The sequence below is a fragment of the Lycorma delicatula genome, chromosome 4, assembly GCF_047948215.1.
Source record: "Lycorma delicatula isolate Av1 chromosome 4, ASM4794821v1, whole genome shotgun sequence".
Taxonomy (NCBI): domain Eukaryota; kingdom Metazoa; phylum Arthropoda; class Insecta; order Hemiptera; family Fulgoridae; genus Lycorma; species Lycorma delicatula.
In genome coordinates, this window is record NC_134458.1 from 91,500,445 (window position 1) to 91,527,620 (window position 27,176).

General features: G+C 36.3%; 1 long non-coding RNA gene across 1 annotated transcript in view; it reads left to right on the top strand.

The window, feature by feature from the left end:
• The window catches only part of LOC142323644 (uncharacterized), a 30,515-nt gene extending 4,029 nt beyond the window's left edge, over positions 1-26,486 (top strand). The window contains exons 2-3 of the long non-coding RNA XR_012756145.1: positions 14,298-14,484; positions 25,599-26,486. This is a non-coding gene — a long non-coding RNA (uncharacterized LOC142323644). The remainder of the gene's footprint in view (positions 1-14,297; positions 14,485-25,598) is intronic.
• Positions 26,487-27,176: the final 690 nt, after the last annotated feature.

The following is a 27,176-nucleotide window of genomic DNA, read 5'->3' on the forward strand; positions in this document are numbered from 1 at the left end:
ATCTTGTTGTGTAGTCTATTATATATCTGTTAATAGAAAAAAAAACTAATTATTAATTGCATATTTTTGAAACGTTTAAATATCTTAACGACTTTTCGAATTTTCTTTATTATAGGAAGCAATCCTTTGTAAGTTAATATTTCGCCCTCGTTACTGTTACCTTTTTCACATCCAAATAAGGCACTTTCAGCGATTGTATTATTATTTTCTTCATTGTCACTCTCTTCGAAGACGGAATCAGAAGTTTCTAAATCCAGAGTATTTTAGTTCTGCTCTTGATTTTGTTGATATAGCACACTGATTACTCCAAGTTTAATTCCACGAGCGTAGTATAATTGCTGGTTTGTATCAATCAGCTTCCCAATTTTTTTCATCACTGTTGCTCCATCGGTAGTTATGCAGACAATGTCTTCTTTCAAAGATAAGTCATGTCCTCCAATTTGCAGTTAACTACTTCTACAGATTTTGTAGCCGGCATACTTCCTGAGATATGTACGAGTCCAATATTCCAGATTCTCTTTTCTGAATGAATATTTTTATTTAAATAACGTCTATTTCGTACACTTGTCCATTCATCAAATGTGAAACTGAACGTTGACCAAATTTTCTACCCAAGAATATATGGATATAAACGTAGTATTTTCCTTTGTTAATAACGAAATTACTGTATTATTTTACTTTAATCAATTGTTTTGTATTTTATAATTATTTTTTTCTTATTTTAAAGGTAGTACTTTTTTATTTTATATATTTATGCACATTTTTAACTTAAATATATTGTCAAGTTTTATTGTTTCTTTATATTTTATTTTTATCCTTATCAAATTTTAAGTAGTTTAGTTGATTGTTTCAGTAGTTTAGTGAGCCTTTTTAAGAAATTGTATATCCAGTTATCAATTAAAACAAATATTTTAACAGTACTAAACGGCTTTATAACAGAAATTTATTCGATGTGTAAAAAATTATTAATAAACAAAGATGGTGTCCACCATTATTTATTTATAGTAGTCATTACTTACTGATCACTTGTATATGAATTGTTAGATTAATAGTAATTTTTATTTTCCTGGCACCATAGTTCTAGAGCTATGGATCCAGGACCAACGTGAGGGGCAGATTGCTGACTGAGGCCGTCGCACTACTGGATAAAATGTCTCGACTCTGCAGGCGCACTAACGTTCAGGAGGGGGACCATCACCTGGCCATCCTCATGAGTGTTACAGATGGAGATTCCCCGTGGCTGGAGTACCAGGGGTATGGACCCGAAAGAATTTTCGGAGACACTGGATCTCAGTACGGTACGCGAGGTTACGACGCAGAGGACGGGGCTACATGTCTGGTCAACTGCTTAGAAACAGCACGTGCTGCTCTTCTCCCTCGCAGGTACTGTTGGAAGACTCGTTCCCCAGTGTAATGGTGGACAGAAGACATCGCTCGGAAACGCAGGGAGTACCTTGGGGCTAGGAGGCTCGCGTAGCGAACGCGCCTCTACTCACTAGGACAGTTATACATGGCCCGATGTAGCAGGTGCAGGAGCGAGCTCAATAAGCTTACTTATTAGACACTCTAAAAGGGCACCTTGGAAACATTTCATCTCGGAAATCGATACAGACCCGTGGGGGAATCCATTTAACATTGTCGTTAAAAGGTCACTGAGAGCTAGAGTAGTCCCTTATCATCGGACACCGGAGAGGTTCAGAACATAATTGAGGGACTGTTCCCTCACGGGGACGGGGCCGTTGCGTAAGTTGAGGACGATGTGAATCCCCCTCCACTTTTCACCAAAAAGAAGATTACAGCAGCATTGAAACGGATGCCTCTGGGTAAGGTAATCAGACCTTTTGCCAAATTTGGCAGTTAAGGTGGCTGTTAGGGCGGATCCTGTTGTCTTTTTGAGGATATACAATAATCGTTTAGTAGAGGAGGTGTTCCCTCAGAGATGGAGACGACAGCGTCTGGTCTTGGTTTCCAAGTCGAGGAGGGACCTGGTGCTCCTCGGCCTCTATAATAGGCCGAGGAGCCTCTATAAGACTATTGTCCTCTTATAGACCATTGTCGATGATCGACACCATGCCAAAAATATTCGAGTGCATGCTGCTGCAGAGGCTGACCAGAGGAGGCAGGGGAATTTTCGTATAAACAATTCGGTTTTCGCAGAGGAAGTTCTGCTTTGGACGCGGTGTTGAAAGTTGTTGGTATGGCAAAGAGAATCATTGGAGGGAAGAAGATCTACGTGCTCGTTGCGCTTGACGTTCGCAAGTACTTAACTGTGTGACCCATGACGCCGCTAGGACTGCGCTGAAGAGCATACCCTTTAATTGAGATTGTGTAGAAATTTTAGGAAGCAACCTAAAATATTTTAAAGATGCTCTATTTTATTCTGTGCCTCTTGTTGAACGTGGAAAAAAATGTGCGATTCTTTAGCAAATAGCCGTTTTTTTGTTTATAAAAATATTTTAAATTATGCACGTTGGGTTTAAAAGAGATAAAATTGTTGGTTACAACATTAAGCCTCCAGAAAACACACAGCAAAGAGAAAAAATTGTCCATTTTATTATTATTGCGTTTAGTTTTAATCTTTTACAAGTATATGTAGACATTTTAGAAAACAAAAGATAAAAGAAACTAGAACTTGTGTATAGAGCTTATAATAAATCTGGTAGAACATATTTTTCTAAACTATAAGTTTGTTAGCATCTATACCATAATATGTATATTAAGCAAAAAAAGGTTTAATAGATATAGGAAAATGCATGCCGTTTGTAAACTGAAAAAAATTTAATAAAAACAGCAACTTAAGTATTTACAATGTGCAAGAAATGAAGTTTAATAACCTTTGACTAGATAAACCAATTTTAATCAAATTTTGTACAGAGACTCGTGAATCTGGGGCAATTTGTTGGTAAAAGTTTGGGTACAATATCTTCACGGGTGAAGTAGATAGTTTTTGGGGGCAATTTTCTCAAAATTTTGCAAACATAACCCGCTTTATATTAAACTCAGTACGTATGCAAGTAAGAGATTCTTATCTTAACATTTAAAAAAAAAATTGCCCCAAAATTTCGCCCCTTCCCCAAAAACGAAAAAACAATTTTTTTTACTTATTTCATATTTTTTACCCAGATCTTCATTAAATGTCTTCCTAGTCATAGAAGTAGTGCAAGCGACCCAAAAAAATACTTTGGGGGTGGAGCCGATTAGAGTTTTAATATATCAATTATTTTTTTTAATTTTCAGAACTTTTTTGGATTTATTAAAATTTTTAATAGTATTAAAAGTTTAAATAATAAACGTTTAGTGATAATATTAGAATAAAATTTCATCATAATTCACCCCCTGCCACCAAAAAAAATCTGAAGTAACTTTTTATTGGTTATACATTTTTTTTTTTGGTGGAACGTGTTTAAGTTTCTTCAATTTAACACAGTAAACAGAAAAATAAAAAAAGATTTCTTAGAAGATGTTTCTAGAGGTGGGAGGAGAAAAAAAATACAGATTTTTTGAATTTTTAAAACTTTTTGGTTTATTTAAACATATAATGATAATTTTACAATAAAACTTCATCATAAATTATCCCCACCCAAAAAGAGAAATCTTAGGTAACTTTTTTCATGTATAATTATTTTTCCATTATATTATAATTAAACAACCAATGCCAGGAAATTTAAATTCTTTTGTCAGATTTAAAAAAAAATATAGAATCCTCGTTCTGACTGATTCATGATCTCTTACGTGCCTATAGACTGGCTTGTTGAGCAGTGCATATCAGAAAATATAGTATTACAGTAATGACTTTTTAAATACTGTTATGTAAATTTTAATTTAAAATTTGTGCTGCAGCCAACATTTTTTTTATACAGAATTTACTTTTCATGATTTTTAATACCCATACAATCCAAGTTAATGATTTCACCCGTTTAAAAGCAAAATTTGAGGAATATATTGTTAATGATATATGCTTATTTTACATGAAACACATTCAGTTAAATGTAATCATTTGAGATAGTAAGATGACTTGTTTTTTAACTTTTATTATTTTGACATTAATTTGATATTTTTTATGAAAGAACTGATGTCTGACAATGTGTGTGCTATAAATTATATAAAATAAAAATGTATTATGGAGATAAAAATATCTTTTTTACTGCTTATATGAATTCATTAATTTGGATAATATTTTCAAATAAATATCATGAAATTCATGATGAAATGATCAACAAAACAAGATCATATATATATATATATATATACGAGGTGCGACAATAAAGTAATGAGACTGATGTGAAAAAAAATGTTGCTTACCGTTTTAGTCATGTTTAGTGTTGTCTCCTTAAAAGTAGTTCCCCTCTGATTGCACACACTTATTCCAGCGCTTCTGCCATTGATGGTACCATTTCTGGAACTCATCTTCTGTAATATCCTCCAAGACCCTCGTCACAGCTTTTTTGACATCTTGTGTTGTTTGAAAATGGTGTCCCTTGACCGCCATTTTGACTCTTGGAAATAGAAAAAAGTCGCACGGAGCGATATCTGGTGAATAAGGTGGCTGTGGTAGTACTGAAATTTGTTTTGAGGTTAAAAATTGCTGTACTGACAGAGCAGTATGGGATGGCGCATTATTGTGATGCAGAATCCAATTATCAGCAATGTTGGCACGGACACGAAGAACTCGTTTACGAAGTCTTTCTAAAATTTCTTTGTAGAAATATTGGTTAACTGTTGGTCCAGGAGGCACCCACTCTTTATGAACAATTCCCTTGGAATCGAAGAAGCACACAAGCATGCATTTCACTTTTGACTTTGACATGCGAGCTTTTTTTGGTCTGGGTGATCCCTTTGAGCACCATTGCGAACTTTGGCGTTTTGTCTCTGGATCGTATTGAAAAAACCAACCTTCATCACCAGTGATAACACGGCTCAACAAATGTGGATTGATTTCCGTTTGCTCTAACAGATCGGCTGCCACGTTTTTCCGTGTTTCTCGCTGTTGTTGTGTGAGATTTTTGGGGACCATTTTTGCACAAATCTTTCTCATACCAAGATCTCCAGTTAATATTAGACGAACCGTTTCTCGATTGATGTTGAGTTCTTCTGCAATCATTTTCACGGATAATCTTCGATCAGATCGTACGATTTCACGCACCCTGGTTAAGTTGACATCTGTCCGTGAGGTTAATGGTCGTCCACTGCGGTCTTCATCTTTAACACTCGTTCTGCCATCACTAAAAATTTTATGCCACCGAAAAACTTGAGCTCTTGACACAACCTCCTCTCCAAAAGCTTTCTGAAGCTTACCATAAGTTGTCGCGTTTTCACCCAATTTAACGCAAAAAGAAATGGCGTACGTTGCGCAATATTTTGCGGTTTCATTTCTGTGACGAGAGACACAAACACGTGTTCACTTATTACAGCACAACTCACGACTGAGCAGTTGCATCAATATGCCGCTTGGACTAGAAGTAGCTTATAGACCAAGGTCAAAGATGGTGTGCCTACGCAAGCTGCAGGGTTGCCACATCTTGCAAAGAAAAATCAGTCTCATTACTTTATTGTCGCACCTCGTGTATATATATATATTAATTTATTTAGGTTAAACGTTTTACAGTCCGTTTTTTCATAGATCATTTAAAGATAGCTGTAATGAACATTTTAGATCATTTAAAAATGGAAAAAGGTTTCTCAGATGTTGCTGACCATTTGATAAATAATAATCATAATATAACTAGTTTAGAAGATAATTTGGAAATAGTCGAAAGTAAATATTGAATATGAAAATAGTAATAAAAAATTGGAAATTTTAGAAAAATTATGTTTATACAGATATAAACGTGAATTCAGCCTTATAAATCTGCAAACAGAATTTGATGGGGATATTCTTATTAAAATGATTTAAGTTGGTACAAAGATAATAAATGATAAATTAATAGTTATTGTAATACTTTTTCATTCTTGACTGAACAAATATTTGTTCTAAATTTATTTTAAATCTTTTTAAAGTTTTTAAAAATTATTTAAATTTATTTTATTTTAAACAAACAATTTTTACAAATTGTAAAAAGCTAATAGAGTAATTGTGTAGATTGTAAACAGTTTAAGAATTTATAAAAAATATCACTGAGGATAGGCTTAGGCCCAAAAGCGTTTTGATAAAGTAAAGAATTAAAGGTAAAAGTATTTCTCGGATAGCATAGAATATATATCATTTTTGTATGTTTTAATCGGAAGGTCAGAATAGCTTAGTTGTAGAGCACTAAGTTTCAGTTCTAAAAGTTGAAAACTAGAATTCAGCTTGAGCAGTAAATATCTTTAACTTAATTGTGTCCCGTTCGCCCACTGTACAGTGTTGTGTATTCAATTTTATTGCTGCGAGGTGGGTCTTCATTGAAAGTGTATTTTATGTTCCTGACTCTCATAATGTTAAAAAAAAAATTAACATCTTTTCCAAATATATTGTAAATATTTTTATATAGTGTTATGAAGATTAAATATTTTTTTGAAACATAGTCCTCTATCGATTAATCTGTATCAATAGTAAATTTGATGCAAAAGTAGAAAACTGTTAATTTGTATCAGATTTCTATCTATAGAAATTTCTATTAATTCAATAAAATCAGTAGTATTTGGGATAAAGTTCTCATTGCTGAAAAGCACCTACAGGTTCAGGAATATTTTTTCTCATTACTTTCTGAATTAGAATCTCAAATTTGTTTTCTCTTTGTCATCTAGTTTAGGGGATAATGAGTGGTGTTATTAATATAGTTGTTCATCTGATTTAGTTGTAGTAGTCGTTATTATTTCTTTGAAATAATGAAAAAAATATGTATAAAACTACAAATGAAGAGAACTTACAATACTTATTGGATATAAACATCATAAATAAAAGTGTATACTAAATGCCAAGTTAAAAAAAAAACAACAAAAAAACATGTATATAGAGATTACGAGAATTAGATTCGGTTAGATATATTGTCGCGTGTTAGAGGCTCGATCAGGAAATTGAGAGTGACAATTTAAAATGTTTATATAATTACAATTTATTAGTTAAAGAACATAAGTGAAAAAGACAACTTAATAATAATGACAATAATATGGCAACAGTAAACAATTATACTATTAAATGTCAATAATAAACAATTATTAATCATAGTAATCACAGTCATAACAATAATAATAAACAGTGATTTACTTATAAAACAAAATTTTAAGTAATCGTCAGGATTTATTCACAGGTAGATAAATAATGAAAACCAGAATTCAGTCCCATTGACAAAAGACATTACCATGACCGCTAGTCTTAACACTTTTAACCGTTAGTCTTGTACTAACAACAATAGTACAACAGATAAATGACAAGTACAAAGTTCTTTTAGAGCAAATAACTTTCCTGTTCACGACTAAAACTACACTCAACAGTTTATGAATGAAATTTAATACATTATCTATTTCACTTATAGTCTTACAGTAACTCACCGAACCATTTCTTGTTTTCGTGTACTGTAATTACTTGTAACTTCACCGTAATTGCGTCGAACCTAAACTTTTTTCCTCTATCGTCTTCCCCTTGGGACCGTACCTAGACCGGCGAAGCACGACTCAATCGCAAGGGTACCTTTGCCTCTAACCTCCCGAGTGACCATCCTGGACCCGGCTATGCCGTTCCCAGCACGGGGTACCACCCGGTCGGCCGGGACTGGGTCTTTTCTAATGCCTTGCCTCTAAGCGGAAGTCCCCCTAGAGGGACCTACACCCGGGACTTTGGTCTTCCTTTATGCCTTGCTTCTAAGTGGAGGCCCCCCCCTAGAGGATCCTCCACCCGGGACTCTGGTCTTCTCATTTTAATCCCCTGGAGTCTGGAGTCCCCTTTCACTCATCGGCCGTGAGACACCTCGGCATCCCACGCCTCCTTTTTTTTTTCTCAGCTCCTCTGGGCCGGACCGACTTGTTGGTATTACGCCGCCCAGGGGAGTGTCTTTAAACTCAAATAGGCCTCCCCACCTACCGGCTATATACCGGCAAGGCAGGTCGGCCTACCGGTTAGCTCTTTTTGAGAGTTCTTTATCAATATTGCCCCCTGGGGACCCAAAAGGGCAATACTAATACACCACATTATTACACCACGCCAGACCCAGTTCGCCGCGACGCGCTACCGGGTCCCTTCAGTATTCAGTGTGCTGTTGCCTGACTGTTACCCGTGGAGTCCTTGGTGGCTCATCAGTGCCAACACACCACAGCATGCTGGACCTCACCAGCAAGGCTGTCCACCCAGTCCTATTCTAGCCAACACCTTGTCTTCTCTCATCGGAGTATTTCTGTAGAACAACTTGTCTAACAAAACTAGCAAAATTATTCCAGTTTGACTCGCTTCTTAGCATGTAGTCTATTGTTGTCTCTGGAGTTATACCTGTGTGTGCCTTACTATGTCTAAGTGTGTCCCACCTATTGCACTCAAAAAAGGTGTGCTCAGCATCATCTATCTCGTTGCAGTAGTTGCAAATTGGCTCTTCTCTCTTGCCTATTTTGTGCAGGTAGTTATTGAAGGAACCATGTCCTGTAAAAAACTGCGATAGGTGATGATCAACCTCACCAAATCTTCTCGACAACCATGGCTTGATGTTGGGGATGAGGGTTCTCGTCCATCGACCCACAGCTTCCTACGACCATATTTCCTGCCAGATATTATAAACGGCATCCCTGACCTCTTGTTCAGGGATCTCTTGTTCATCCCACGCCTACTGAAAGGGGCTATCCACCCAACCCCTTCGAAACCTCAAATCTCCGTTTTCGACGTCCCCCCCCCCATCATCCTCCTCATCTTCCACTTCCTCCCTAGCCTTAGCTCTCATTATACGAATGACCATATTACTAATGGCGTCCCAATTCCGCCGATTAAACAACATCGTTTCCACCACGTTATCTTGGCTGATCACACCAATAACATGCTCTTCCTCTCTCCTCTCAATCACCCAGCTGACACAGTGGAACACCGTATGCTCCACTGTACCCATCCGACCTCCTCCTCTTTCTGTCCCACAGATACTTGTTGAAGCAGGACAGGAACTGCGTCATCTCATAGGTTAACTCGCCATACCTTGTGCCCAGCCATGGTTTGATCTGAGGGATCAGCCTTCTCGTCCAGCTTCCTACCTGTGCCCTTTCCCAACGGTGCTGCCACTTCATCAGCGTATCTCGCTTAGCTTGGCCTTTTGGCACACCCGCCGCTCTCTCTACTACCTCCTCCGCTATCAGATCTAAAGGTGGCATGGCCTCTATTACTAAAATTGCTTCCGTCGAAACGGTTCGGTACGACCGCGCTACTCCAATTGCCAACGGCCTCTGCAAAGAGAGCAGTCTCGTTTTCACAATCTTATCTAACGCTCTCCTCCAGGCTGGAACGGCGTACAAGACGACGGACCTAGCCAACGATGCTAATAATCTCTTCGCTGTGCTAGGCTCACCCATCCTACTCAACAACCTGTTAATCCCCCACAGTCTTGCCGCCTTTCTTCACCGCTTTCACTACATGCAGCAGAGAAGAACGCTTGCCATCTAGCGTTACCCCCAGATATTTAGTCCTGGGCGCAGGTACAGACTCCGTGCCTCCTACAGAAAAAACTAATCCTCCGGATACCATCTACTAGCACCTTATTAAACGCAGGTAACACCTTCTCCGGCATCGCCATTGCCACCGCCGCCACCACCTCATTGCGAATTTCATTTAGTCCTGGACTTTTCCGCCTACTGATTTTCATCTTAATTCCATCTCATCAAACGGAAGAATCTCCACCGCAGCAACCTCCTCCAATACCTCACACGGCCTCCTAGGGAACAGTACTTCCACACAGTCCTCCAGTAGCCCCCTCGACAATACAGGTAACGCCCTCCCGAAAGTTTTACTAACAATTCTGAAGGCGTCTCCCAATATATCGCTATCGAGGCGATCACACAACTCCAGCCACTTCTCTTTCTTACTGCTCATAATTTCTTTCTTAAAAGCTTTCCGACACCTCCTTAATTCTTCCAGTGCCAAATCAATCTCGTCCTTCACATCTCTACGATTTGCTTGCTGCAGACGCCTCCTTACACCAAAACAGGCCCTTCTAGCCGCCGCTACCTCAGGCGACCACCAATACACACGTTTATCATTTGGTCGTGCCTTCTCCTGCGCCGTACGGCAAGCCTCCAAAATCACCTCCGTTAAAAACTCCGGCGAAATGTCACCGAGATGACCCAAACGCTCTTGTACAATATGTTGCACCCTCTCAATGTCCAACGCACTCACCATTCTTCTTGCTTGTACATCAACCCCTCGTCAACATGAGGTCCCCAGTTCAAAATAGATCACTTCATGATCGCTAAGCGACTCTTCCTGCTGAAGTACCTCCCAAACTCTAGTCGACCTGGCCAGTCTCGGTGAAACAAACGTCAAGTCTATGAACGACGATCTAGTACTCCAGACCAGGGTTGGAAGCTTACCATCGTTCAGGCAGATGAGCCCCAACCCCGCCATCACTTCCTCCGTCTACCTCTCACGTTACTCCTCTCTTCACCCCATAACACGTTTTTAGCGTTAAAATCTCCTTGCGGGAGGCCCTTATCACTCTACTTGCACCATCTAGCACTGTCTCAAAATCCTCCACTGGTATATTTAGAGACACATATACACTACAAATTATCATTTCTGGCGTCTCAACCCAGACATAACCTTCGCTTTTGTGAGACATAATGTCTCACAAAAGGCACACTTACTTTCGCTCGATATAGGCCGGCACCTCCAGCTACATCATGCCACCAACCCTCCTGTTCTAGCCGTCTCAAATTCGGTTCGGACACCAACATCAAATCAACATCCTTCCGCTTTGCAATCTCAACAGCCGAATCATGTGAAGCGGCACTTCTGTTTTCATTAATCTGTAGAAATCTAACCATCGACCTTCTTGACACACCTCCACGTCCTATGTCCTACCCTTCCGCAAGTAGCACACTTCTCCGGGGCCTTGCAGTCTGCTATCTTATGCCTCTCTTCACCACGTCTAAAACATGCAAGGGACCGATCTGGGCTCGTGCACCTCGACGTCATATTTCCACCTTCAAAACACCTATAACATTCATCTCGCAATACCACACGACACCTAACCCAGCCCACCTGCACTCTCTCCATCTTCACCAGCTTTGTTGCAACTTCCCTGCCTGCCACAACCGTCTCATTGCCGCTGTCCGTTCCAAGAGCCTCTTCCCATATACTGACTTAATATCTGTTGCCATATCATTTTAGAGTTTAAACACCGACTCACGGACTCCTCACATCTTGAAAAACATACTGCCGGCCACTTCTTCACCACCAATTCCGACAAAATCTCCTCCATAACTTCTTTCTCCAGCTGTTCTATCAGTCTCCTATTCTCTAGACCCATTTTCTGCGTCGTCATCTCAGCACCAATCTGGGCCCTACCTCCAACAGCCGGATGTCCAGCTTTCTTAAATAAATTCTTTCTCTTCATTACTCAACAAACCAAGCCGAACATTCCTTAATTTCGACTTTGGTATTTGCACTGGCCGCAACCAACTCCGCCAACCGCGTGACCTGCATAATATCCACTCCTGTAATATCTGAAGGAAGGGGCAACTCCCTTCCGACCCCACCTCCTCATCATCATCTCTCCTCTGCTTAAGTGTTCGATCTAAGGAACCCGTACGCCTGTGCGCCGCCACCAAAACCCTGGACGCTTTTGGTTTATTGATAACAAACGGCCCTCCTTCTTCAACCTCCGACTCTGCCATCTCCACACCCCTTACTGGAGACCTTGAAAGACTTTTCCGTGGTTTAGAAGCACCCTCCTCCATCGTATTCACCTTTTTCACTCTTATCCTCACTAGGTGACTCAAAAACTACTTTCAACACCGGAACCTTGCTCTACGGACAATTCCGCGTCTTTTGAGTACCCACACAACCCTTTATGAGGGACGTTCTTTTTGGGGGGGAGGGCAGGTAAAATGTATAAATTCAAAACAATGATACATTTTTGGGGGGAGTCCGGGAGTCGGGGAAATGTACAGGGAAAAAAAATTGGGGTGCCCGAAATTTTGGGGAGGTCAGAATTCGCCCAGATCCAAAAGGGCGGGGATGTAGAAGGAACGGGTACAGAAATAATGGGAAAAAGGAATCCCCTACTAATTAGCTATAACACTTAGAAAAATTTTGAAGTATAAGTCACTTGTAACTAACTGCTGCAAATTATTATAAGTTCGTATCTTTTGTTGTCAACAACTGACGTAACTCCCTTGTCCGTGCCTGCAGTTCGACTTAGAAAACATTCACTCTAATCCACAGGTTATGTTACCACTAAAATATACAGTCTTATGGAGTAAAAACTACACCACAGAAAAATCTAAATATCTTGTCAGTCTGTTAACCAGAACTCAAAATATTTTACACACTTATCAGTCAATTATCTACCAACAAAATCCGTAAGTCCAAATCAATAAACAAACCAAAAAAACCAATCCAAGACGACAATAAACGCAGGGCAGTATAACATCTATTTACACAATGAAACTCCCAACTTGACTGTCGAACCTAAACTAGAAATTCTGTCCTTCACTAACCTCCTCGAGGAATACTCTTGCTGACTGACATTTTGCAGACTCTCATCTCACAGACTGACATCATAAAATCTCGCTTAGACTAATTCGCAGAACTGATTTCAACTGGTCTTCCCCCCCCCCCACCCAGGTGGAATGCCTCTAAAGGGGGCTAGACAGGAAGGCAGGCTGCTGCCACGACACCCTGAGGTGACCGAGTGATGCTTGATTGCCAGGACTGGTTGCCTTACAGGTGTTTAAATCAGAAAAAAAAACAAAAAAGCTGGTCTTCCTCAGAGTATTTATACTTCTATCTTCTTTACCTGCCGGACCAGACCCCAGTTGTGCGTGAGAACAATTGACCGAGCCCTTTCATTCCCATGTATTCTTAACCTTGGTCTGGTAATGCTTCTCATAGAAGAACATCTGTTTATTGTGTGTCAGTGGGCAGTATTACAAAAGACGATTGTTAAATGGGCCTGTTACCTTTTCTAAAAAGGTTCCTTTTAGTTCCTTTCTGGATTCTTCCCATTATTATATTTTCTACTACTTTTTTCTTAATTGGTAGGAATCCGTTACTCAGATCCGCTACACCAGTCTTGTTACAATATTGTTGATCTCACCGCTTTAAAAATATGTGCACTGTTGAATAGAAATTCAATATTCGATATTTCTGACAGATGCCTACTGAAATTCAGTTTAACAAATTTTTTTCATGATTAGGACTATCTTGTCACAAATTAATCTTCAGAATGTTTTGTTTAGATTTATATTTCAGTAAATTTTGTGTTAAACTTCTGAAGAAGCTTTAGTATAGTGTCATTACAAAACAAAAAAAAATAAAAAACAGTAAGGCAGCTAAAATTGAGTGTATTTTAATATTTATTAAAATACATTCTACTGCTAGAATTTTTTTATAGTATATTTATCAATTAACTTAACCCAGTGGTTCCCAAACTTTTCCGAGTTGCGGCACCCTTTCCTAGTCATGGCACCCTTTTTCAATTAAACTTTTCCATGGCACCCTCACACACTCACTCTCTCTCTCTCTCTTTTTTCCTGTTTAGCCTCCGGTAACTACCATTTAGATAATTCTTCAGAGGATGAATGAGGATGATATTATGTATGAGTGTAAATGAAGTGTAGTCTTGTACGTTCTCAGTTCGACCATTCCTGAGATGTGTGGTTAATTGAAACCCAACCACCAAAGAACACTGGTATCCACGATCTAGTATTCAAATTCGTATAAAAATAACTGGCTTTACTAGGACTTGAACGCTGTAACTCTTGACTTTCCAAATCAGCCTGATTTGGGAAGACGCATTAACCACTAGACCAACTCGATGGGTTCCATGGCACCCTACCCTAAGTAAAAGTATGACTACTCGTAAGTAAGAGATAAAAATAAATAAAACTCGTGTATCTTCATTATTTTTTTACTTTGTTAACATTAAATTAATAATTATAAATGTCTTGGTTCAATTAATTATGAAGTTTTTACAATATTTTTCGGCGCTCCTTTGATGACGTCGCAGCTCCCCAGGGCGCAGTGACATACAGTTTGGGAATCACTGATTTAACTTATAAATATGATGCAGAATTTATTTTGGATGTACTAGATCCATTTTTAAATGGTATTAAAGAAAGGATATTTCACTATTCTAATTTAACTGTTTAAGTAAATATTTTGAAGAATAATATATTAATTTTGGTTGCAGTGTGATGAGTGATGATTCTGCTACCGAATTGTGCGTTGCAAATGATTTTACTTCTTTCATCAAAATTGAGTTTATTAGAAACTCTATCATTCCCTTATCACTTATTGTGTCCTGTGTGTCACATCCTATACTTCACAAAGTTTCATCAGTTCTCATTCAAGATCTTCAACTACTTCATCTATTTTCAGTAAGTTTTAATCATAGTTATATGATATCTTTACATATCCATTGTTATTCTTTTATTTAAATTATTAAGACATAACATGTTTTAAAATATAGTGCATAGCGAATATAATTATTTTTGTGATGTCTGTGTACAAACAAACTAATCAAATAAGTGTTGGTAAGGAAGAGTTGAGAAATCTGTATTGCATGAAATAATTAAGCTAAACTATATTGTGTGTCTTTTAAGCTATCAAAATAATATATCTTGCTAATTTACCCGTAAAATAATGAATTGATATCAGTTTCTGTGACTTTTTTTATGTGTAGGTAATTATTGTTGAAAAATAATATATATCTGTGTTTATTTTTTATATTTAAGTCAGATCAGTTCATATGTGTCAAAATTCAGTACCAATCAATTTTTATTTATTGTATGTGTAAGATTGTGTGGAAGTCACTCAGATTCTAAAATACTGCTCTTTGGTAATTGTACAAAAATTAATCGTACATATTGTTCATAATAGTGTGATCATAAATAATGTTTTGATTTGATATTTGATTTCATCATATTGTTACAAAGAATTAATGACTTATTTACCTCTCATCACATTTAACATGATCACCTGTTGCTAAGAGATGATGGATGATGGAAAAATTCTTTTTCATGTGTTTTGTTAGTCCTTTACTGATCCAAGATATTATGACACATAAATTAGGATATATTCAGCGATGAAGGCTTTAAAGTATAGCTTTTATAACAGGACAAGAAAATTTAGAAAGGAAACTATATGCAGCAAAGGAGCAGAACTTTCAGAAGTGGCATTGATATGCATTAAAGAGTAAGTTAGAAGATGCTGTTGGTATTGGTACCATATTTATATGTTGCTAAAGAAAAGTTTTCTTTAAAAATCATAAATGAAAATAGAATAAATGAAGAAAGAAAACTCCCAATAATATTTTTGAACAGTATTGTGACTTGCGTACTGTACTGAATGATTACAATTGTGTTTGTAAATTAGTGTTACTTTTTGCTATTATTTATTTTCTTTTTTATATTAAACTACTTACAAGTTGGTCATTAGCCTCTAATAACTGCCACTTGAAGCCGGTTTTGTCAACTGTAATTTTGACTATTTCATTGCATCTGTTTTTCACACTTTGAAAAAAGTCTTACTGTGATTGTAGATGTGGTTTTATTTTTAAAACTTCTGTGTTTAACAAATAAAATTAAAACCCATTACATTTGTTTGATCGAGCTAATTTTTACTTATTTTCTGTTTTTATGTACCTTTGTCAGCATCACACATGATTACTGTATTCAGTAATTCTGATTATCAAGTTTCCTTCAGTCCCATGTTGGTGAGATGGTTGCAATTATTTGTATTAATTTTATTTTTATATTATGATTTAAGTTACCACGTTTTAAGTAGAAGTAATTTATATTTTATCAGTGGAACAGACAGTTTGTTTCAGTCCAGACTTTTTAGGATTTTGTGAACGGTGGGATAGATATTTGTGAAACAGGTAGAATTTTTTAATTATTTAGACTGTAATGATTAATTATTATTTTATATTTACAGAAGTTGGGTAAAAAATTACTTGAATGTAGTCATCTATACTTTCTCTTGTGTTCTACTTTAAAACCATATTTGAAATAATAATATTATATATAAATTCTGCTACCTACCAGTACATTAACACATTCCTTGTATATTGTGTAGTTTTGGAACTTTGTTAAGGAAAGCATGGGTGATAGATTTGGTTTCAGAAGTAGATAATTAATCTTGTTTCTTGACAAAAGACGCAATACATTGTTTGTGCAGTGAAGGAAATAAGAAACAGTTTCACATACAGTGAAAAATTGGATAGTGACTGATGAAAACCAGAAAAATTTTGTTGGCTTTTGCAGATGATCAGTATTTTACCAACTTATGATGGAACATAACTTAATTATGGCTGTGGTTATAGAAGTACACTAATTTTTTTCTAAGGATTTCTTTTCTAGGTTTGTGTAGATGATAAATTTATACAAATATAAATCAACTATTTAACTACCCCTTTCTGTTGAGAAACAATCCATTATGTGTACTGCTTCAACTCATCAGGGTAGTATTAGAATGTAGCTACTAACAGGTTGTATGAACAGGGAACTAGTTGTAATTTGAATTAGTTTTTTTTTTTTTTGAGTAAGATCAACTATAAATAGAAAAGGAATTCAAGGTTTTTTAAAATATTTAAAAAAATTCTTATTTAGACTTACTATGATTTAGAAATCCATAAAGAATATTGACATAATTTCTGCAGTTTAAGTTATGTTTATACAGTGGAGCACTGATTATCCAGATAATTATAAATTTAGATAATTTGAAAATTGAAAAAGGTTTATCATATGTACTGGACATATTTTAATGTTTAATGGTATCACACTTAAATAGATGAAAATATAAAAAAAATAAATGTGGTTCAGTAAAATTAAAAAGATTCTCAGATCATACATACAGTTTAATAAAAAAGCAGATACAATAAAACTTATAAGAAAGAACTTAAAAAAAAGATTGAAGAGAAATTGGGTTAAGTTATGGTGTTATAGAAATATTAAAAATTACAAAAATAAAGAAAATTACAGTACTTTTAATAGAATAAAACTTGGTGATAGTCAGTAATCAAATCTTATTTTTAAAAAACAGTATTTCTTCTAAAAAAATCTGTAATCTGTACTTCTTTTTTTTCATAGGAGGAGGGAAAATCTACAACCAGATGCCCAGCAGCTCGCACTACTGGGTGTGTGGGATTTCCCATATGTTGTAGGGACCCACTAAAAATATCTCCTCCTTACACAGCAGCCTGGATACCTGCCTTATGGCATAACTCATGGGCTGCTGTTTATTGTACAGGTTTTCCTTGATTGGTTCAGGGAGTTCTGGACACCTCAGCAGCAGCGATAACCCGAAGGGGCCCCCAGCTGCCTTTTTGTCCAGGCTGTCCTATCACCACCCACCAATGTATTATCCTTTTACTCCTGAACATTCTTTCTGAAGAGTGGCTGTTGCCTTCCAGGAATTTTCATTGGCCAGCAATTTCTCAAATATAATATCTGCATCCAACTGGCCATCAGTAGCGTGAAATTCTTGTCTTTCCTCCCTCCACCTTTCGCACTCGAAGAAAGTGTGTACTACTGTGTCTTCATTTTCACAGTAGGAACACTTCGGTGCGATCCTTCTCTTCCTCTGGTACAAATATTTGTTAAACACACCATGGCTTGTTAGGAGCTGGGTTAACCAGTAATTGGTCTCCCCGTTTTCCCGACAGACCCACCTTTGAATGTTGGGGATAATGCAGAAGGTCAACCTGCCCACAGGAGGCTTCTCTGTCAGTAATTTACTGTGAGCCTCTTCCTTGGAGTCGTCATTTGCTCTCTCTACTCTCTCAGTTACCTTTAATTTGACAGGTGGCAACATTGTTATGACAAATGCAGCCTTGGAGCCAAATCTGTTTTGTAGGCAGATGTTATCTTGAGGGCCATTTTCCTCATTACTCTGTTTAGCGCTGCCTTACATCTATCATATTGCAAGGCGCGCTACCAGATCAGTGCTGCATATAAGATGATGGATGACACTGTCAAAGCCAGTAATTTCCTTTTAGAGGAAGTAAGGCCCCCTATATTGGCCATCAGTCTAGTCAGTGCTCTGGTTACCCTATCTTCTTTGGACCAGTTCATCTACATGCCTGGTCAAACTGCGAATGTAATCCATTCAGACACCCAGATATTTCACATGCCGGACCGACTCCACCAATGTATTCCCCACAGTAACATGGATGGGCGGAAGCCTCCTCCTTCACTCCAGGACCAACACCTCTGTTTTCTTGGCGGCGAGGTTCAGTTCCTTGTCCTCCAGTCAATCCTTTGCCATACAAACTGCTAAATTCAGTTTAGTGACTAGCTACTGTATATCCCTAACCATAGTGACTAATGCAATATCGTCAGCGAATCCCATCGCCTCCACTCCATCTGGTCAATTTAGGTCAAGAGTGCCATCGTACATGAGATCCCATAGCAATGGTGATAGTAAGAACCCCTGAGGCACCCCTGCTCCATGTCAAACTCTATTGTTATGCCTGTTGATGAATTCAGGATCTTCCTCTCGAACAGGTAGTCCTGGATTAACGTCGTTAAACAAGAGGAGATATTTCTCTTATCCATTTCTTTCAGAATCGCAGATGGTATTTAACATCTAGGAATACCGAAATCGGTACTTTCCTGGAATGTATAGATCCTTGAACCGCTGTGTCGACTATGGAGTTGACCCTTGTCAACACATTGATAGTGCATCTCCCCTCCCGGAATCCAAACTGACGATTTGACAGACCACCCGCTGCCTTGACTTCTCTTCTCCCTTTAGCTTGTTTAAGAGGAGAGCTTTGAAGATCTTCCCAATTGTGTTTAATAGGCACAACGGCCTATACCCCACTGGGTCTATGTCATCTCTGTCAGGTTTCTTCAACAAAACTAACCTGGCACACTTCCACTCAGCTATGATAATCCCGCTGCTGGGACATGGTTATCTGCTTGTAGCACTGTTATTGGGTCAACCTCTACTAGGGCCTTGACTGCTTCTACCTTAATTCTGCCCATCCTCAGGCTTTTACTGGCTTTCAACTTTCAGCAGGCTTCTTGAAGCTCTCCAGCAGTGTAGAGAGGATCATAGTCGCCACTGTTTCTCTTTGTTGTTTTTCTCCCTTCGGGAGCAGTGTCTCGTTTATTTCTCTTGTAAGATCCCCAAAGAAAATGAGCAAAGACCTATCAAATCGTCCCATAACAAATCTTTTTCGGGGAGCGGGTTTAAGACCCGTTCCTCCAAGGATCCTCATTAACCTCCTCACAGTGTTCTGCCCACTTAGTTCTCTTAGCTCTTCCGACCACCACTCTCGTATCATTTCTACAATTTGAGAGCCAGCATCTGCCCAGTGTAGTGTCAATGCTGGCCCACCTCTTCCTTTGAAGGGTCCTTCAGTATTCTTGCCTGAGACCGACAATTTCTGTATTCCACCAGTACTTTCTTTGCTTGTTGGGATGACCTCTCAAAGCTTGAACTGCTTGAAGCGCCTCGGACAGAACCTCTATGAGTCCTTCAGCAGCAACTAAACCCTCAGAGAGCATCTCCACTCTTTACATGCTCTTTACAAACTCTTTACATGCCTCAACATCTTGGTTGTTGAGCCTCCAAGCCCTAGGAGACACCTCAATTCTACCTATAGTCTGGATTACCTCAAACTTGATGTAGAGGTGGTCACTTAGTGTCTCATTTTTGAGCACCTTCTATCCTTGTATAATACTCAAAATTTGTTGATGGACAAAAGTATAGTCGAGATTACTCTAATAATCTCCTTTATTAAAAATGGCCACTCCTTTTTCATTTACACATATTAAGCCAGCTAAAGTCATGGCCTCAGCCGACATAACGCTTCTGGGGTCTTTGGTAAAGCAGCCCCATTTTGTGCATTGGGCATTAAAGTCCCCAGCCATGATGCATGGGTACCTGCTGCCAAAAATAACATCTGTCAGCTCATCAACCCTGATATCTAAGTTTGGTGAAAAATAGCAGCTTACAATCCTGATCTTGGCAGCATTGACCCATGCAAACCTGTGACCCTGGCCAGAGCTCAAAGTTGCTATGCTCTGTCCTATGCGGAGAAAGGTGGCATCACAACATTGTTGACCCATCTTAGATCTTCAACCACTCCAAGATTTGGTTTGCTGGTGGCGACCAGATTAGCCTCCCTACTTCTGGCATTGGCCCATAAAAAATCATGGGCACTCCTGCTCTTATTTAAATTGATTTGAATTATCTTCATTTAAGGGCCTTGGAGCACTCCCTGCTTCCAAAGTAGTGGCCCTCCATGCCACAATCAGCGCACTCAGTCCCTGCAGAGCAATCCTCTTTGTGCTGGCCATGCCACCACAGTTTCAACCTGTCGGGTCCCTTGCAGTTGGCCACCCTGTGATCAAGCGACCAATCCTTTAATCTTGCTCTTCATTTATGAGGTGCAAGACGCACATAATCATTTTAATCAAAGAATCTGTGTAGAATCGCATTCTTTTTGTCTCTCCAACAAGTCCATAGCAATATACAAACAAACATTCATGAGTTTTCTCATATAATGGCCTTGGATTCAAGTCATTACATCACAGTTCATGCTCAACCAATTAGTGTTTTTTCATCAATCGTTTCAAGTTAATTTTAAATTAATTTAATATAAGGCCTAAATTTATCAATGTTTTGTGCTATACAAATTTCAGTAAAGTAAATTAAAAAACTGATTGTAAACAAAGATTGATAAATATTTCTGAGTTGAGCAAAAGCTTTATTTGATTAATAATTAAGAATTTTTAAATTGTGTATTAATTTTTTTTTTAATTGTCTAGTGTGGTTGTAAGCAGTCCAGGTAGTTTGACATTCAGAAAATCAGATAATGTCTTCAGATAATGTCCGTACAGTGTTCCACTGTATTATGTCTTGGTTCATTACCAAATGTACCAAGTGTAGAATTGAATATTAACCTGGTGTAACACTTCAAAAACTTGTACAGCGTTTTGTCAGTTTCAGTAACCACCCACGGATTCCTGAATCGTGAACTTTTGGTCTGTATTTGACTTTTAACTTCAGCCACTTTACTTTCTCATCTGGCGTCATTCTATTATCCCCAGGTGCTTGAATGCATTTTGCAATTTTATATTGTGATGCTAACTTTGTTGTTTTTTCTGAGACCTTCTCTTGTACGCAGTATATGCATAGGAGTACCTAAAGCAGGGTTTTAAGCCATCTATATTTATAAAGTGAAGTTTTTTGAGTAAAATTAATCATCATTATTATTAGAAATGCAATTATTAGTAAAGTATATGTTTTCTTAACTGAGTAATCTGTTCCAATGTCTTGACTTGATGCAAACGAATGTAATGTTTTTAATAGATTAAATAGACATATATTCCCATTAAGAGTTAAATGGCATCAAACACTAATAAAAGGGGATCTGAAATTTAACAGTCTAATCCTAAACTGATTCTACAAAAGCTACCAATTGTTGTGGAAGAAAAGGAATTCTTTAACAGAGAAAAAATATTTTGTATTTAAAACTTTAACCTGTGAAAAAATGTGTATTGTTGTGGATACTAATGTTAGACGATTGTTTCTAAGTCTACATTGATGTCTGATCCTGCATAAGATTGCTTAGATTAAAATAATACTATAGACCTAGTTCTAGTAGTTCTACAGACCACCATAAACCTTTCCTCTAAAATATTTCTATGTTTCTGTAAACTCTTTTCTATATGTAATTTTTGTGTTCAACAGAACTGTATTGATTATCGTTCATTAGAACTGAATTTATGATTTTCTGCTTTCATCAGTTAACCCTTACAGAAGCTAGTATTAGTCTTAGAGCAGAGCTATTTGACTTTATTTTTTTAAATGTAGTTGGCATGGGCATTTCAGGAGAGCTTATGATCACTTCTTATGCCTAAGAGTTTAACTAATGTTGAGTGTTATACAGTATTATTTTCTACCATGACGTGACAGTATTTTATTGATTGCTATATTTATTTTATGGAAATTTTTAATCACTTCTGCAGTTAAAGGGAAAACAAAAAAGCACTCATACGTAATACACATCTTTAAAAGATAAATGAGTTCTGTAGTATAAAATTCTTATCTAAGTGATTGAAGGCATTTCAAAAATAAATTGCATTGCCCGTGAGGGAGTTATTTCTATATTTTCATTAATTAGTTTTATCCCAAAATCTTTGTTGGTAAATTCCAACTTGAACTGGCCTAGATTAACCAAAAGTCTGAAGTTTTGAGTTTGGATTAATAGGTTGGTACTGTGTATTTCTAAAGAATCTTTTTTGTTTGACTCAAACTTTATATGACATAGCCTTTAGTTTTTTCTTGATATTTTTCTCGGAACTAATAAACAATCTATATTTTGTTTGTTGTGGGAAGGAAGATTATATGCAGCTGACAGTAATTAAAACTTTTTAACCAATCTGTTGCAAGTTACTGCTTAATATTATTAAAAATTTCTTTATATTTATAGGTTTCTTTTTTTAATTTTTCTACATAAATTTGATTTTTATTAGAGTTTTGTTTATATATTTTTTTTTTGTCTTCAGTCATTTGACTGGTTTGATGCAGCTCTCCAAGATTCCCTATCTAGTGCTAGTCATTTCATTTCAGTATACCCTCTACATCCTACATCCCTAACAATTTGTTTTACATATTCCAAACGTGGCCTGCCTACACAATTTTTTCCTTCTACCTGTCCTTCCAATATTAAAGCGACTATTCCAGGATGCCTTAGTATGTGGCCTATAAGTCTGTCTCTTCTTTTAACTATATTTTTCCAAATGCTTCTTTCTTCATCTATTTGCTGCAATACCTCTTCGTTTGTCACTTTATCCACCCATCTGATTTTTAACATTCTCCTTAAGCACCACATTTCAAAAGCTTCTAATCTTTTCTTCTCAGATACTCCGATTGTCCAAGTTTCACTACCATATAAAGCGACACTCCAAACATACACTTTCAAAAATCTTTTCCTGACATTTAAATTAATTTTTGATGTAAACAAATTATATTTCTTACTGAAGGCTCGTTTAGCTTGTGCTATTCGGCATTTTATATCGCTCCTGCTTCATCCATCTTTAGTAATTCTACTTCCCAAATAACAAAATTCTTCTACCTCCATAATCTTTTCTCCTCCTATTTTCACATTCAGTGGTCCATCTTTGTTATTTCTACTACATTTCATTACTTTTGTTTTGTTCTTGTTTATTTTCATGCGATAGTTCTTGCGTAGGACTTCATCTATGCCGTTCATTGTTTCTTCTAAATCCTTTTTACTCTCGGCTAGAATTACTATATCATCAGCAAATCATAGCATCTTTATCTTTTCACCTTGTACTGTTACTCCGAATCTAAATTGTTCTTTAACATCATTAACTGCTAGTTCCATGTAAAGATTAAAAAGTAACGGAGATAGGGAACATCCTTGATGGACTCCCTTTCTTATTACGGCTTCTTTCTTATGTTCTTCAATTGTTACTGTTGCTGTTTGGTTCCTGTACATGTTAGCAATTGTTCTTCTATCTCTGTATTTGAACCCTAATTTTTTTAAAATGCTGAGCATTTTATTCCAGTCTACGTTATCGAATGCCTTTTCTAGGTCTATAAACGCCAAGTATGTCGGTTTGTTTTTCTTTAATCTTCCTTCTACTATTAATCTGAGGCATAAAATTGCTTCCCTTGTCCCTATACTTTTCCTGAAACCAAATTGGTCTTCTCCTAACACTTCTTCCACTCTCCTCTCAATTCTTCTGTATAAAATTCTAGTTAAGATTTTTGATGCATGACTAGTTAAACTAATTGTTCTGTATTCTTCACATTTATCTGCCCTGCTTTCTTTGGTATCATGACTATAACACTTTTTTTGAAGTCTGACGGAAATTCCCCTTTTTCATAAATATTACACACCAGTTTGTATAATCTATCAATCGCTTCCTCACCTGCACTGCGCAGTAATTCTACAGGTATTCCGTCTATTCCAGGAGCCTTTCTGCCGTTTAAATCTTTTAATGCTCTCTTAAATTCAGATCTCAGTATTGTTTCTCCCATTTCATCCTCCTCAACTTCCTCTTCTTCCTCTATAACACCATTTTCTAATTCATTTCCTCCGTATAACTCTTCAATATATTCCACCCATCTATCGACTTTACCTTTCGTATTATATATTGGTGTACCATCTTTGTTTAACACATTATTAGATTTTAATTTATGTACCCCAAAATTTTCCTTAACTTTCCTATATGCTCCGTCTATTTTACCAATGTTCATTTCTCTTTCTACTTCTGAACACTTTTCTTTAATCCACTCTTCTTTCACCAGTTTGCACTTCCTGTTTATAGCATTTCTTAATTGCCGATAGTTCCTTTTACTTTCTTCATCACTAGCATTCTTATATTTTCTACGTTCATCCATCAGCTGCAATATATCGTCTGAAACCCAAGGTTTTCTACCAGTTCTCTTTATTCCGCCTAAGTTTGCTTCTGCTGATTTAAGAATTTCCTTTTTAACATTCTCCCATTCTTCTTCTACATTTTCTACCTTATCTTTTTTACTCAGACCTCTTGTGATGTCCTCCTCAAAAATCTTCTTTACCTCCTCTTCCTCAAGCTTCTCTAAATTCCACCGATTCATCTGACACCTTTTCTTCAGGTTTTTAAACCCCAATCTACATTTCATTATCACCAAATTATGGTCGCTATCAATGTCTGCTCCAGGGTAAGTTTTGCAGTCAACGAGTTTATTTCTAAATCTTTGCTTAACCATGATATAATCTATCTGATACCTTGCAGTATCGCCTGGCTTTTTCCAAGTGTATATTCTTCTATTATGATTTTTAAATTGGGTGTTGGCAATTACTAAATTATACTTCGTGCAAAACTCTATAAGTCGGTCCCCTCTTTCATTCCTTTTGCCCAGCCCGTATTCACCCACTATATTTCCTTCTTTGCCTTTTCCAATGCTTGCATTCCAATGAATTAAAAGGATCAAATTCTTTGATATTTGAAATTTAAAAATTTCTTGATTATATGAACAGGATATTAATGGTTTTCCTTATCAACTGGGTTTGGGAATTGGTTTATTAAATGTGGCAAGGCTGTTTGCAGTTAATCCATCCTTTTTTCCCCCGTGGTTCTACTTCCTGAAACATTCTTTGTATTGAAGTATTGAAAGGAAAATTTTTATATTAACATTGAGTTACAGTATTTTACATCTGTTATAGAGATGTTTTTTAACTGTGTCATCAACATTATTCTGCCTGGCGATAACAAATTCTATTAATAGGTGTTTATAAGGGATGTTCATTGTATCTCTGAAAAAATTACAATTAATTTATATAGCTTTGTAATTTATTGATACTATCTTTTGTTTATTTTTATTGTATGTCAGCAGGCTTTTTATTTTGATTTATTTATTTTTATTTACTTTTTTGCATTTATTTATATGTATCACATTTATTTTGTTTATTTTATTTCATTATTTTCTGTTTAAAAATTAGTTTTTTTCTTTTATTTTGCAGTGTTACATGAATAATTCCATGATTGAGTGATTGATCATTCGCATATATATTTATTTATATTGTGGATATTTGAACAAGGTTGTGGCATTTATCAGTTTATTAAAATCCGGTTCTGACGTGATGTAAAAGTTAATTAGGACTTAACTTCATTAAATATTGAACTGTACTCAATTCTAGTTAATTTATTTTATTTTACTTTTAGACAAAATTCATTAACCAGATAATCTTTTAAATTTTTTAATTCTGTTACTGTTATTTAAATTTTATTGTCTTGTTTTTAATTATAGATTTTTAATAGATTTTTACTTGTGTGAATTTTTATTTCTTTGTTTTTTTCTTTCCAAAATTATGAAGTGTGGAGCTATCATATTTATTTATTTTTTTTAAATTTACACTGTCATAAAAGTAACATTTTGTTTTCTATAATAACATCACTTTAACATTTTTTTTCTACTTGAAGTAATAAACAAATTTATCTAACAATTCATATATATACTAACCATAAATTTTTACACTTTTGATTTAGACACTAAGCAAGAACCAATATAGCTTCTAAAGTTTTATTTCTTGGAGTGAGTAAATGCATACAAAAATAGTTATTGGTTGCTCTGCGTAAATCAAAAATGAAAATAAATTAAATAAGTACAACAATTATCACTTAATACTATAGAAAATGTATTAAAAAAATTTAAATGTATAAACGTATTACACAAAATAGCTTTAGTTTTTTATAAAGTTTAAATTATTTAGATTAAATAAAGGTGAATAATGTCTTACTTAATATCCAGTTCAACATTTTAATTATTTTAGGTTGCAATAAATATGAATACAGGGTGTGCATAAACCTGTTCATTACTTCCTAATACAAAAAATTTCTAAGTGGTTCCTGTTTATAAATTTTTATTATACAATAATAAAACGTATGTGAGTTTTTGATTCCAGTATTTTTCCCCTTTCTTTTCTCATTCTTTTATACGTAAGAGCCTCTAGGTCTAATTCATTTGAATTAAAATGAATTTTAAATGAAATTTGAGATTATTTATATAAATAAGAGAAATTTGAACAGTTATTCTGTTTAATGAAATTGTCAGTTTTACTTTTGGACATTATGTGTGAAGGTAAAATAACATCTACAGGGTGATTTTTCTCCCCTGTTACCCAATTGTTAATGTCTGGTAATTTTTTTCTAAGAAAGGGAAATTTTGTTTTGTGACACGAAGTTGGTAGCGCTACTCAACCGGTATAGATACAGCAGTGTGAGTTGATTATCCTTGAGCTGTGTAAACTTCTCTGCCGTTTCCGGTCGTGTTACGAACAGAATGTCTTTTACCATAGAACAATGAGTTTTCATTCTTGAACAATATTTTGCTACAAAATCATACGCGAGTGTAAAAGAATCATTTCAAATTAAATTTGTTGGTGTTCCTCCGCCAGAAAAAATGTCAATTTCAAGGCTAGCAAACTGATTTCGAGAGACAGGTAGTGTTTGCGACAGAAAACGTAGTGGTCGACCAACTCGCTTGACAGATGACGTTTTAGAAAATGTGAAAACAAGATTGCTCAATTCTGCACGGAAAA